We start from the raw sequence: 12,325 nt of genomic DNA, 5'->3' as shown, positions 1-12,325 counted from the left end.
TTCCAGACCCTTTACTAACACTCTCCCCACTTGGAGAGTCAGTGCCTTTAACCTCCTGTTTGGCACAGTTTGCAATTTCTGCGCAAGATGAACAGGAATAGGGAGAACCAATGAGAGACTAGCTGTAGGTGTCTGCACGGGCGAATTTAATGCTCATTTCCCACCAGGACGAGGAATTAACCAAAGGCTCAGCATGCCGTGCCGGAACCAGATTAGGGCCTGAAGCAATCCTGCGGGTTTGCGGCCAGCTCACAAGATAGCGAGTTGAAGAAAGGAGCTCAGGGGCACTGTAACTCACAAACCTGCAGAGTTATAAATGACAGCTATTGCCCAAAAATATATTGAAGGAAGGCTGCGAAGACGACTTGTAAACGGTGCAGAATTGCAGGAAAATGATTTCAGGGTGTAGACGGGAATTGCATTTAAAGCATAGGAAAAGAGGCAGAACGTCGACAATGATGCTCTTGGCCAAAAAGGGCGTATGCGTTTTTTCCTGAATATATTCAGGAAAAAACGCATACGCCCTTTTTGGCCAACCAAGCAAGCATGTGAAAGAAATCTGCACTAAAATGAAGTCTCACAGCCCCCCGGTTAAAAGAACAATCTGAAAAGAGTGTAAAATCCAGAAAGGCAGCACAGGCCATGGAGAACACGGAGCCTTGTTATGCTGATGGGCGGGATGAAAATTGCCAACAGCATCTCTGGACAAGTGTATGGTGTTTCCTGGAACATCTAAAAAACAAAGCAGTGGATCCTACGGCACTTCCACTTATGGTCCTATAGCTTAGGGAAATTAAAATCAAAAACACACAGCCACCCCAATGTTTGGGACGGCTCTGTTTACAAGAACCTCGTCTACGGTACAAGTTAAATATCCCAGAACGTGAAAAATGGATAAAGAAGTTGTGGTACGTACGTACAATGGAATATCACTCACCAATGAAATCTATGTCATCAGGCCCGTCGCGGCATAATGAGTGGATTCAGGTACGATTATTCTAACTGAAATAAATCACACAGAAAATGAAACATCATAAGATATCACTAATACACGGAATGTAAACTTGGCTACACATGAACTGAATTACAAAGCAGAACAGGGTCTCAAATTTAAAAAAACAACTTATGCTTGCTTAAGGGGAAAGGTGAGTTGGGGCGCTGCATAAACTCGGAGATAGAAATTAGCACAGATACCTTTCCATAAGCCAAATATGTTATAGTCAAGACCTACCCCTTGCTTAACGAAATGGACAAAACACCCCGTATTCAACGCCTAGGAATACACCTGACTAGTAAGAATCTTCAAACTCATGGATTTATATGTCTCCATAAGAGAATGAAGCGTGTGTACAGCGGCAAGAATGCAGCAGAGAAAATCCGATAAATCCCATTATCAAAATGAATTCCAAAATCAAAACACAAGGACAGTGAAATAGAGAGCATTTCTTAAATAATTCATTCAGGGCTTGTGATGCAACCTGGATTTACCACATGTACACCCAGTGCTGGGGAGACATAAGGCCGGACACTTCGCCCTGATAGCATTGTTGAGGTTCGGTGAGCAATTGCAGACCCTTTGAAGTCATACTGCATGGTACCCATTCCAAGGGTCCCAACTCTCCAGGTTTAAGGGATTCTTCCTTCCGCTACATCATGTATGGGAAACCCAGAGTATGGTCCACTATGTGATTGGGAAACGTTTTCAAATGCATCTCAGTTTTCGTCCCTTTATACTCGGGTTCACCATTCCAGATGCTTAACTAACACTCTCCCCACTTGGAGAGTCAGTGCCTTTAACCTCCTGTTTGTCACAGTTTGTAATTTCTGCGCAAGATGAACAGGAATAGGGAGAACCAATGAGAGACTAGCTGTAGGTGTCTGCACGGGCAATTTAATGCTCATTTCTCACCAGGAAGAGGAATTAACCAAAGGCTCAGAATGCCGTGCCGGAATCAGATTAGGGCCTGAAGCAATACTGCGGGTGTGCAGGCAGCTCACAAGATAGCGAGTTGAACAAAGGAGCTCAGAGGCACTGTAATTCACAAACCTGCAGAGTTATGAATGACAGCTATCGTCCAAAAATATATTGAAGGAAGGCTGCGAAGAGGACTTGAAAGCGGGGCAGAATTCCAGGAAAACGATTTCAGGAGGTAGACGGGAAGTGCACTGAAAGCATAGGAGAAGAGGCAGAACCTCGACAATGATGCACTTGTTCAAAAAGTGCATATGCGTTTTTTCCAAGGCCCTCCTTAAAGAGGGTAGGGGGCTCCCAGCATGCTTCAGTGGCCAACAGAGGGCCCACATCGCCAAGTTGACGTGAGCCAGCCAGGCAGGAGTGACCTCACATCAGAGGGCCCACCTCACAGAAGGGTAAGGGACCCAGCCATTATCAGACTCTCACCAGAGGGCCCACATCAGCAAGGGGCTGGGAACCAGGCAGGAGTGTCTTCACACCCGTGGGGCCACATCATCGCAAATTGAGGTACCCAGCACATGTGGCCTCAAACCAGAGGACCCACATCTCCATGGGTCTCGGAGCGAGGCAGGCAGGATGAACCTCAAAACACGTGGCCCATTGTATAAAAAATGTGAGGAATCCAGCAGTTGGAACATCCCAGCAGGCGGCCCAGAGCACCGAGGCTATGGGATCCAGGCAATGATGAACTCACAACAGAGGGCCCTCATCATGAAACTGTGAGCAACCTAGCCATTGTGACCTCAGAGCACAAGGCCCACATCCCCATGGGGAAGCGAACCAAGCAGGAGTGTCATCGCACCAGTGGGCACACATCAGAAAATGTGGGGAGCCCAGCAGTTAGGGCCTGACGCCAGAGGGCCCTCATCACCGAGGAGAGGAGGCTCCCAGCAGGCTCCAACTGCTACAAGATGGCCAACGTCGCCAATGCGGGGTGTGCCAGCCAGGCAGGAGTGACCTCAGAGCAGAGGGCCAACCTCAAAAAAGTGTGAGGAACCCAAAGAGGATTAGACTCTCACCAGAGGGCCCACATCACCAAGAGGATCAGAACCAGGCAGGACTGTCTTCACACCAGGGTGACCACATCATAGAAAGGTGAGGAACCCAGCACATGTGGCCTAAACCAGAAGACCCACATCTCCAAGGGGCTCGGAGTGAGGCATGCAGGAGTAGCCTCACAACACAGGGCCCATAGAATAAAAAAGCTGAGGAATCCTGCAGTGGGAACCTCCCAGCAGGCGGCCCAGAGCACCGAGTCTATGCGATCCAGGCTGCAGTGAACTCACAGCAGAGGGCCCATATCATGAAACTGTGAGCAACCCAGCCATTGGGACCTCACAGCAGAAGGCCCACATCCCCATGGGGTTGGGAACATGGCAAGAGTGTCCTCGCACCACTTAGCACGTATCAGAAAATGTGGGTACCCAGCAGTTACGGCCTGACACTAGAGAGCCCTCATCACCGAGGGGAGGTGGCTCCCAGCAGGCTCCAACTGCCACAAGAGGGCCGATGTCGCCAAGGCGGGGTGTGCCAGCCAGTCAGTAGTGACCTCACAGCAGAGGGCCCACCTCACAGAAGGGTGAGGAACCCAGCCAGGATCAGACTCTCACCAGAGGGCCCACATCACCAAGGGGATAGAAACCAGGCAGGAGTGTCCTCACGCCAGCGGGGCCACATCATCGAAAGGTGAGGGACCCAGCACACGTGGCCTCAAACCAGAGGACACACATCACCAAGGGGCTGGGAGTGAGTCAGGCAGGAGGAGTCTCCAAACAGAGGGCCCATAGAAGAAAAAAGGTGAGGAATCCCGCAGTTGGAACCTCCCCGCAGGCGGCCAGGAGCAGCGAGGCTATGGGATCCAGGCCGGAGTGAACTCACACCAGAGGGCCCTCATCATGAAACTGAGCCACCCACCGTTGGGACCTCAGAGCAGAAGGCCCATATTCCCATGGGGTTGGAAACCTGGCAGGAGTGTACTCACACCACAGGGCGCACATCAGAAAATTTTGGGAGCCCAGGAGTTAGAGCCTGACGCCAGAGGGCCCTCATTACCGAGGGGAGGAGACTCCCAGCAGGCACCAACTCCCAACTGAGGGCCCACGTCGCCAAGGTGACGTGTGCCAGTCAGGCAGGAGTGACCTCACAGCAGAGGGCCTACCTCACAGAAGGGTGAGGAAACCAGCCAGGATAAGACTCTCACCAGAGAGCCCACATCACCAAGGGGACCGGAACAAGGCAGGAGTGTCCTCACACCAGTGTGGCCACATTATAGAAAGGTGACGAACCCAGCACATGTGGCCTAAACCAGAGGACCCACATTTCCAAGGTGCTCCGAGTGAGGCAGGCAGGAGTAGCCTAACAACACAGGGCCCACAGAATAAAAAATGTGAGGAATCCAGCAGTTGGAACCCCCCAGCAGGTGGCCCAGAGTACGGAGTCTATGGGATCCAGGCCACAGTGAACTCACAGCAGAGGGCTCACATCATGACACTATGAGCAACCCAGCTGGTGGGACCTCAGAGCAGAAGGCCCACATCCCCATGGGGATGGGAACGTGGCAGGAGTGTACTCGCACGACAGGGCACATATCAGAAAATTTTGGGAGCCCATGAGTTAGGGCCTGACGCCAGAGGGCCCTCATTACCGAGGGGAGGAGACTCCCAGCAGGCACCAACTCACAACTGAGGACCCACATCGCCAAGGTGATGTGTGCCAGCCAGGCAGGAGTGACCTCACAGCAGAGGGCCCACCTCCCAGAAGGGTGAGGAATCCAGCCAGGATCAGACTCTCACCAGAGGGCCCCCATCACCAAGGGGATGGGAACCAGGCAGGAATGTCCTCACACCAGTGGGGCCACATCAATAAAGGTGAGGAAACCGGCACAGGTGGCCTCAAACCAGAGGACCTACATCACAAAGGGGCTGGGAGTGAGTCAGGAAGGAGGAGCATGAAAACACAGGACCCAAAGAATAAAAATGGAAAGGAATCCAGCAGTAGGAACCTCCCAGCAGGCGGCTCAGAGCACAGAGTCTATGGGATCTAGGCCTGAGTGAACTAACACCAGAGAGCCAACATCCTGAAACTGTGAACAACACAGGTGTTGGGACCATAGAGCAGAAGGCACATGGGGATGGGAACCTGGCAGGAGTGCCCTCACACCACTTAGCACGTATCAGAAAATGTGGGTAACCAGCAGTTAGGGCCTGATGCCAGAGGGTCTCATCACTGAGGGGAGGAGGCTCCCAGCGGGCTCCAACTGCCACCAGAGGGCCGACGTCGCCAAGGCGGGGTGTGTCAGCCAGGCAGGAGTGACCTCAGAGAAGAGGGCCCACCTCACAGAAGTGTGAGGAGCCCAACCAGGATCAGACTCTCACTGGAGGGCTCACATCACCAAGGGGATGGGAACCAGGCAGGAGTGTCCGCACACCAGTGGGGCCACATCTGCGAAAGGTGAGGAACCCAGCACATGTGGCCTCAAACCAGAGGACACACATCACCAAGGGGCTGGGAGTGAGGCAGGTGTCTGGAGGGGCACATTTAACTCTAATTTCCCACCAGGAAGAGGAATTAACCAAAGGCTCAGAGTGCCGTGCGGGACCCTGATTACGGCCTGAAGCAAACCTGCGGTTCTGTGGCCAGCTTTCAAGGAAACGAGTTAAGAAAGGAAACCACAGGCACTGTAATTCACAAACCTGCAGAGTTATAAATGACAGCTATTGGCAAAAATATATTGAAGTAAGTCTGCACAGAGGACTTGAAAACGAGGCAGAATTGCAGGAATCATATTTCAGGAGGTAGATTGGAATTGCATTTAAAGCATGTGAAAAGCGGCAGATCTTTGACAGTGATGTACTTGGACAAAAAGTGCGTATACATTTTTTCCTGAATATATTCAGGAAAAAACGCATATGCCCTTTGTGGCCAACCAAGAATTCGAGCAATGGAAATCCGCACTACAATGAACTCTCATTTCCCATTCGTCAAAAGAGCCATCTGAAAAAAGTGTAAAACCCAGAAACACAGGACAGGCCATGGAGAACAGGGAGCCTTGTTATGCTGATGGACGGGATGTAAATTGCCAACAGACACTCTGGTGATGTTTATGGTGTATGCTGAAACATCTAAAAAACAAAGCTACAGAGCCTAGGGCACTTCCACTTTTGGCCCTATAGCTTAGGAAAATTAAAATCAACAAGACACAGCCAACACAATATCCAGGGCTGCTGTGTTTACAAGAACCTTGAGTCCAGTACAAATTAAATATCCCAGAAAGAAAAAAATGGATAAAGGAGTTGTCCTACTTACGTACAACGGAATATCACTCAGCAATGAAATCAATGTCATCAGGCCTGTAGCAGCAAATTGAGTGGATTTAAGTATGATGATTCTAAGAGAAATATGTCACACAGAGAAACATAATTATCATAAGATATCACAAATAGAGGGAGTGTAAACTTGGCTACACATAAACTGAATTACAAAACCGAACAGAGTCTCACATTTAGATAAAAACTTATGCTTGCTTAACGGGAAAGTTGAGTTGGGGTGCTGTATAAAACCAGAGATTGAAATTAGCACACATACCGTTCCATAAGCCAAATATGTAATAGACAAGACCTACTCTTTGCTCAACGAAATAGACTAATCCATGGTGTATCACCTCACACCTGTTAGAATGGGCATCATCAGAAATTCTACAAACAACAAATGCTGGAAAGGGTGCGGAGATAAGGAAACCTCTTCCACTATTGTTGGGAATGTAAATTGATGCAGTCACTGTGGAGAACATTATGGAGTTTCTTATAAAACTAAGAATAGAATTACCATATAATACAGCAATCCCACTACTGGGCATATACCCAGACAAAACCATAAAACGAAAAGAGACATTCACCGCAATGTTCATTGCATCACTATTTACAATATCCAGGTAATGGAAGCAAACTAAATGCCCACAGACAGACGAATGCATAAAGATGAGGTACATATATAAAATGGAATATTACTAAGCCATAAAAAGGAATGAAATTGGGTCATTTGTAGAGACGTTGATGGATCTAGAGACTGTCATACAGAGTGAAGTAAGTCAGAAAGAGAAAAACAAATCCTGTATATAAATGCATATATGTGGAACCTAGAAAAGTTGTACAGATGAACCGTTTTGCAAGGCAGAAATAGAGCAACAGATGTAGACAACAAACGTATGGACACCAAGGGGGGAAAGCTGTTAGGGGGGTGGTGGTGGGAGGAGTTGAGAGATTGGGATTGGCATGTATACATTTCTATGTATAAAATAGGTAACCAAAAAGAACCTGCGGTATAAAAAAATAAAATAAAATTCAAAATTACAAAAAGTAAAACAGAAAAAATATTCTTCCCTTCACATACATGTATTTATATGAATAAATTATTTCCATGCTTATATCTGTAAATACAAAAAAGAGGAATAAAATCTACCTTGAACCAAAAACGAAAAAAAGAAAAAAAAACAGAACCCACCAGTTACACAGAGGAAAACCGTATCAGGGCACTTGCTCCAGTTGTAAACAATTCTGAAGTTGGTCAGTGGTGGGGAATCATCTCCCATTCAGCCAGCATGCCCCACGCAACAAGCGTCCTCATTGCAAAGCTGGGGGCCCGTGCCGAGGCATCTGTGAGTAAACGTGGGCCGAGCCCCAGGCCAGCTGCTGCTGAAATGTTCCCACCCTTCCCAGGTAAAACACCTGAATATGTACAAGGACTTGAAAGCCTAGAGGAAGGGCCATGGAGCCACATGAGCGACAGCATGCCAGCCGACTTGGTGCCTGCAGGCCAGACAGGATGGTCCTGGCCCTGGGTGCTCTTCTGGAAGCTTTCCATTTCCCTGCCTGAGATACCCCTCCTGTCCCGGCCCCCACTGCTTTCTTCCTCACTCACCTCTGCCCAGGGAGAAATTCCAGCGGCAGGTATGGGTGGCACATCCTCTTCTTTAGCAGGTGGCATCTTGGCAACTGCTGCAGAAAGTCCAGCAGAGCCCCACTCACACTGGGCAACCCACAAAGCCGTGGCCTCTCACTCCCTCCCACCAGTCCAGCCCCGAGACTGCTGCCAGGGCAGAAAATGGCGTCAGGCACAGCTGCAGGTGCTCTTGCTGCCTGGAGCGGTGTTTATATTGATCTCAACCCAGGCACACCTGGGGAGGGATGGCCGGCATGGTCAGGCTTCCCAGGCCAGCCAATAATCACCCCTCAGGGGCTCACAGTTGCAGAAACTGGAACTTGCTGAATCGGCCAGGTCCAAGGAACAGGTGTGGGCTCCTGAGAGTCAGGATAGACAAGGGGCTGCAGCTCTGGCTTGTTTTCTAATTATATTATCTGGCCCATGAGTGGGAGACAACTTCAAGAAAACCCTCTCCTAATGAGAAGTACCAGGAGTCAGGGAGAGCAGGGGTGGGTGGTGGGTGGAGACAAAGGCCTGGTGCCCTGGGTGCAGTGGAAGTCTCTGGAAGACCAGGTGGAGGTAGGCCACACAGTGTGATGCCCAGGGTCACAGACCTGTCGGAGCTGCTGTTTGTTAGTTCAAGTCCTGCTCTGAGGTGCTCTGTGTCAGATCTGAGTGACAGGTGAGCTGGGAGTGCTCTGCAATGAGGGCGATGTGCATGGCTCCTGTGTGCCCAGCCCTGCCACGGTACCTGAAAGGGTAGCTCTGTATCCTGGGAGGGGCCTGACCACGAGAGCCCCATGGGCTGCAGGGGAACCTGCCCAGGGAGCCCCATATCCTGGGAGGGGCCTGAACACGAGAGCCCCGTGGGCTGGGGTGGGGGTGGGGTACCTGCCCAGGTGAGCTCCATATCCTGGGATTGGCCTGACCTCGAGAGCCCCATGGGCTGCTGGAGTCCTGGTAAAAGATGTCAGGACAGTCAGTGAAGCCACCGAGGATATACCTCCAGTAGTTCCTAAACCCTACACCCTGCTGGTCATTCTACTAACCACCAGGACATGGTATTCTGTATTAGTCTTCAATGAAGCCTTCTCTTGTACTCTATTAGTCCCAGAGTCACAAGAAATTTTGGCTTGTGAGTGGCAGGACTCAACATACAACTAAAACAATACTTCTGTGCCGTGTTGCCCCAAGGGTTCAAAAATTCCCACACCATCTTTGGGGAAAGCTCAGCTAAAGACCTAAAAGTTCTACCTCTGGAAAAGGAAACACTCCTTCAATATGCAGACGACATTCTGATCGCCAGCCCTACTAAGGAGACCTCTGAACTACCAAGCCAATAAAGGATACAAGTTGTCCAAGAAAAAGCTCAAATATCACAGACTATGGTGACCTGCGTGGGCTGCATTCTCACAGAAGGTCGGAGAAGCCCATCCCAGGAAAGGGAAGAAACAATTTACAGCCTTACCCATTTCTAAAACTAGAAGACAGCTTAGGGGTTCCTGGGGAGGCCAGGGTTTGCTGCTTCTGGATCCCTAACTACAGTCTACTAGCTGGGCCTCTATATGAAACACTGAAAGAAAAAGATGATGATCCTTTTGAATAGAATCCAGAAGTGGCCTTTCAAGAATGGAAAGAGCAGTCAATTCAGACCCTTGCCCTGGAACTCCCTAATTTAGCTAAACCCTTTGACCTTTACATTCCTAGTGAAATTTGAATGGCCATTGGCGTATTAGTGCAAAACCTGGGACCACTTGAAATGGAACAATGCAAGAATGCCATCCAGGTAGGATAAACTACGGTCACCAAGGGGCTTGGCCCACCGCCACATCTGGCCAAGATACTGGCAGTATCTGAAAACCTGGAAATCAGCAGCCCAAAAGGCCACCTCCCTCCTAAGGGAAAAGGACCCCACGTGGTGATCCTAACCCCCAACCATGCCCTGAAGTTGCAGGGTTTGCTCCGTGGGCACACTGACCTTGAGTGAGGAGGTCCTCCAACTCCAACCTCCAGAGAGATAACTGGGGCAAAGGGGCACCATGACGACTCGTGTGACCATCACTTGACCTGGAGTTTCTCTCATAAAACAACAAGAGTGTGTCCCAAAAGAGTAGACTACTGCTTGCAGGACTTACTGCACCCAGAGGGGAGGTAATAATCTTGGCAGGGGAACCGTATATCACGCTGTCACCATAGAAAAGCCTACAGACACTGTGATGATGGTGGCCAATAAGACTGGCTGGACTCCTGTTTACTTCAAAAGGCTGTTGACTCAGTGGCCATCATGGTCCTTCATCACCACTGACCCTGGACTGTCTGGGAGTTGAGCAGTCAGGGTGCTGACACCTGGTGCTGTTTTTACGTTAATTCAGGGGCCTAACTGAAGAAAGCACAGACTACTGGTCAGAGCATCTAGGCTGGCAGAAACGGTCAGCCTAAGGTGGCCGAACAAATGTGGGGCGGGGTGAAACTGGACCTCACAGCGTCACTGCACATCTCCTTCCTGGACCCTTAAAGGTCATTAGAATCTATAACACTACCAATACTTGTGCTCAGGCGGACGAGCAGGGAGGTAGGAGGCCTGCGGACAATCAACGTCACCTGGAGGCTGCTGGGGAGAAGTTCAGACCCTCTCCCACGGGTATGAGGGCTCCTAACTCAGCACTCAGCAGTTACAGATGAAGGGTCTGCACCCTCAGCACTCTAAGAATGAGGAAGGGGACAAAATGCAGAAGAGGGGTTTGTCCCAGGCAAAGCCCCTTAAAAATCCCTGGGAGATAAAAATAGAATCTGGGCAATAAAATAAAGTCTAACCTTTTTTATCCTTTGTGCTTTGTCTAATTTCACGTGCTCCTAGGGTCCCGCATACAGAGGTTCAACAGCCGGCACTTCAGACCAGATTTCCTAGTGCAGAATGGCTGGGTCGACACTTCAGCTCCTGGAGCACAGTGCAGACTCCGCAATATAGAGCCTGAGCTGCAGCCAACAGGGCCCTCGAGAGCTCCGCCCCCTCCCTCCCACTGACTCTGACAGGATCTCTACACAGCAGCCCAGCCCACAGCCCACGGGGTAGCACATGCTCTCACCTCTGCATTCTCTGATCAAAATATAAAGTTTCCTTTGCTTCTGAACCAAACTCAGTCTCGATCTGTTGGCTCCAATGACACTGGGCAGGGGGACACTTGTTGGGGTCCACTCTGGAGGATCAGTAACAGAAATTGAGAACATTGTAACTTCAATGAACAGATGTGTGGGCCAAACTGTAATTAACATAGAACAGTGTATAAGGCTCGGGTAAAATAAGATGTTTCTAACACTTCCATTTGATATTTCCATCACTTTATTATAAGCAAGTTCAGTGAAAGGTTTGTCTTATTTGTCAGGTCAATACTAGAGAAACGAAGTGATTTCTTTCCAAGGATGTACATCTAATAATCTTGGTTAAAGCTTCAATCTTGTTTTAAATGCTTTTCCATTGAAAATTATACCTCTCTTTCAGCTCCCCCATTTCTGAAAGTATAAAATCTTATAATTTATTATTACCAAAGGGGAAAGGTGGGAGGAGGGATAAATTAACAGTTTGGGATTAACACATACACACTGCTATGTATAAAATCGATCATCAACAAGGAACTACTGTACAGCACAGGGAACTACACTCAATATTTTGCAATAACCTATAAGGGGAAATAATCTGAAAAAAGAATAGATATTTTTATTGACATCATCTATTAATGACAGTTAAAATGGAACCTAAGGGAAGCCGGTGGTGAGTGCTTCTGACCCTGAAGACTTCAATCATCTAAAGTTTGGACTCTGCCTACTTCCCAAGGCCCTTAATGAACATATGTGTAGCCGTAGCTTAAAAAATTCCCCAGTTTGGGTTGTGGAGAGACAGTGATTTTGAAAAAGCCCTGGTGTTCTCCTCACATGAATGGGACACTTCCTACAGCTAAAATATGCCTGTCACACCCAGAAGATGGTATACCGTCTGATCGGGAAGAGTTTGGAAAAGGCATCTCATCTCCTCATCTCCTGGTGCTCGGGTTCACCCCTCCAGCGTCTTTACGAACAGTCTCCCCACTTGGAGATGTCAGCACTGTCAACATCCTGTTGCATACAGTTTGGAATTTGTCCAGAGGATGAAGCAGAAGGAGGAGGAACAATGAGAGACAAGTCCTAGGTGTTCGGACAGGCACATGTCACTCTAATTTCCAATCAGGAAGACGAATTGACTAAAAGCTAGGGTTGCCCATGGAAACAGAATAGGGCTTGAGGAAATCCCGCTGCTTTGTGGCCAGTTCCCATAAACACAAGTTGAAAAATGGAACTCAGGGCCGCTAAAATTCACGAAACTGCAGAGTTGAAAATATCTCTCACTGAAAAATGTCTTGAGGAAAGTCAGAGAAAAGGACTTGTAAGCAACGGAGA

The sequence above is a fragment of the Delphinapterus leucas genome, chromosome 4, assembly GCF_059928025.1.
Source record: "Delphinapterus leucas isolate spDelLeu-1000000601 "Yukka" chromosome 4, BTC_Dleu_Yukka2, whole genome shotgun sequence".
In the NCBI taxonomy this organism is placed as follows: Eukaryota; Metazoa; Chordata; class Mammalia; order Artiodactyla; family Monodontidae; genus Delphinapterus; species Delphinapterus leucas.
The sequence above is the reverse complement of the archived record's forward strand: the minus strand, read 5'-3'. Positions refer to the sequence as shown.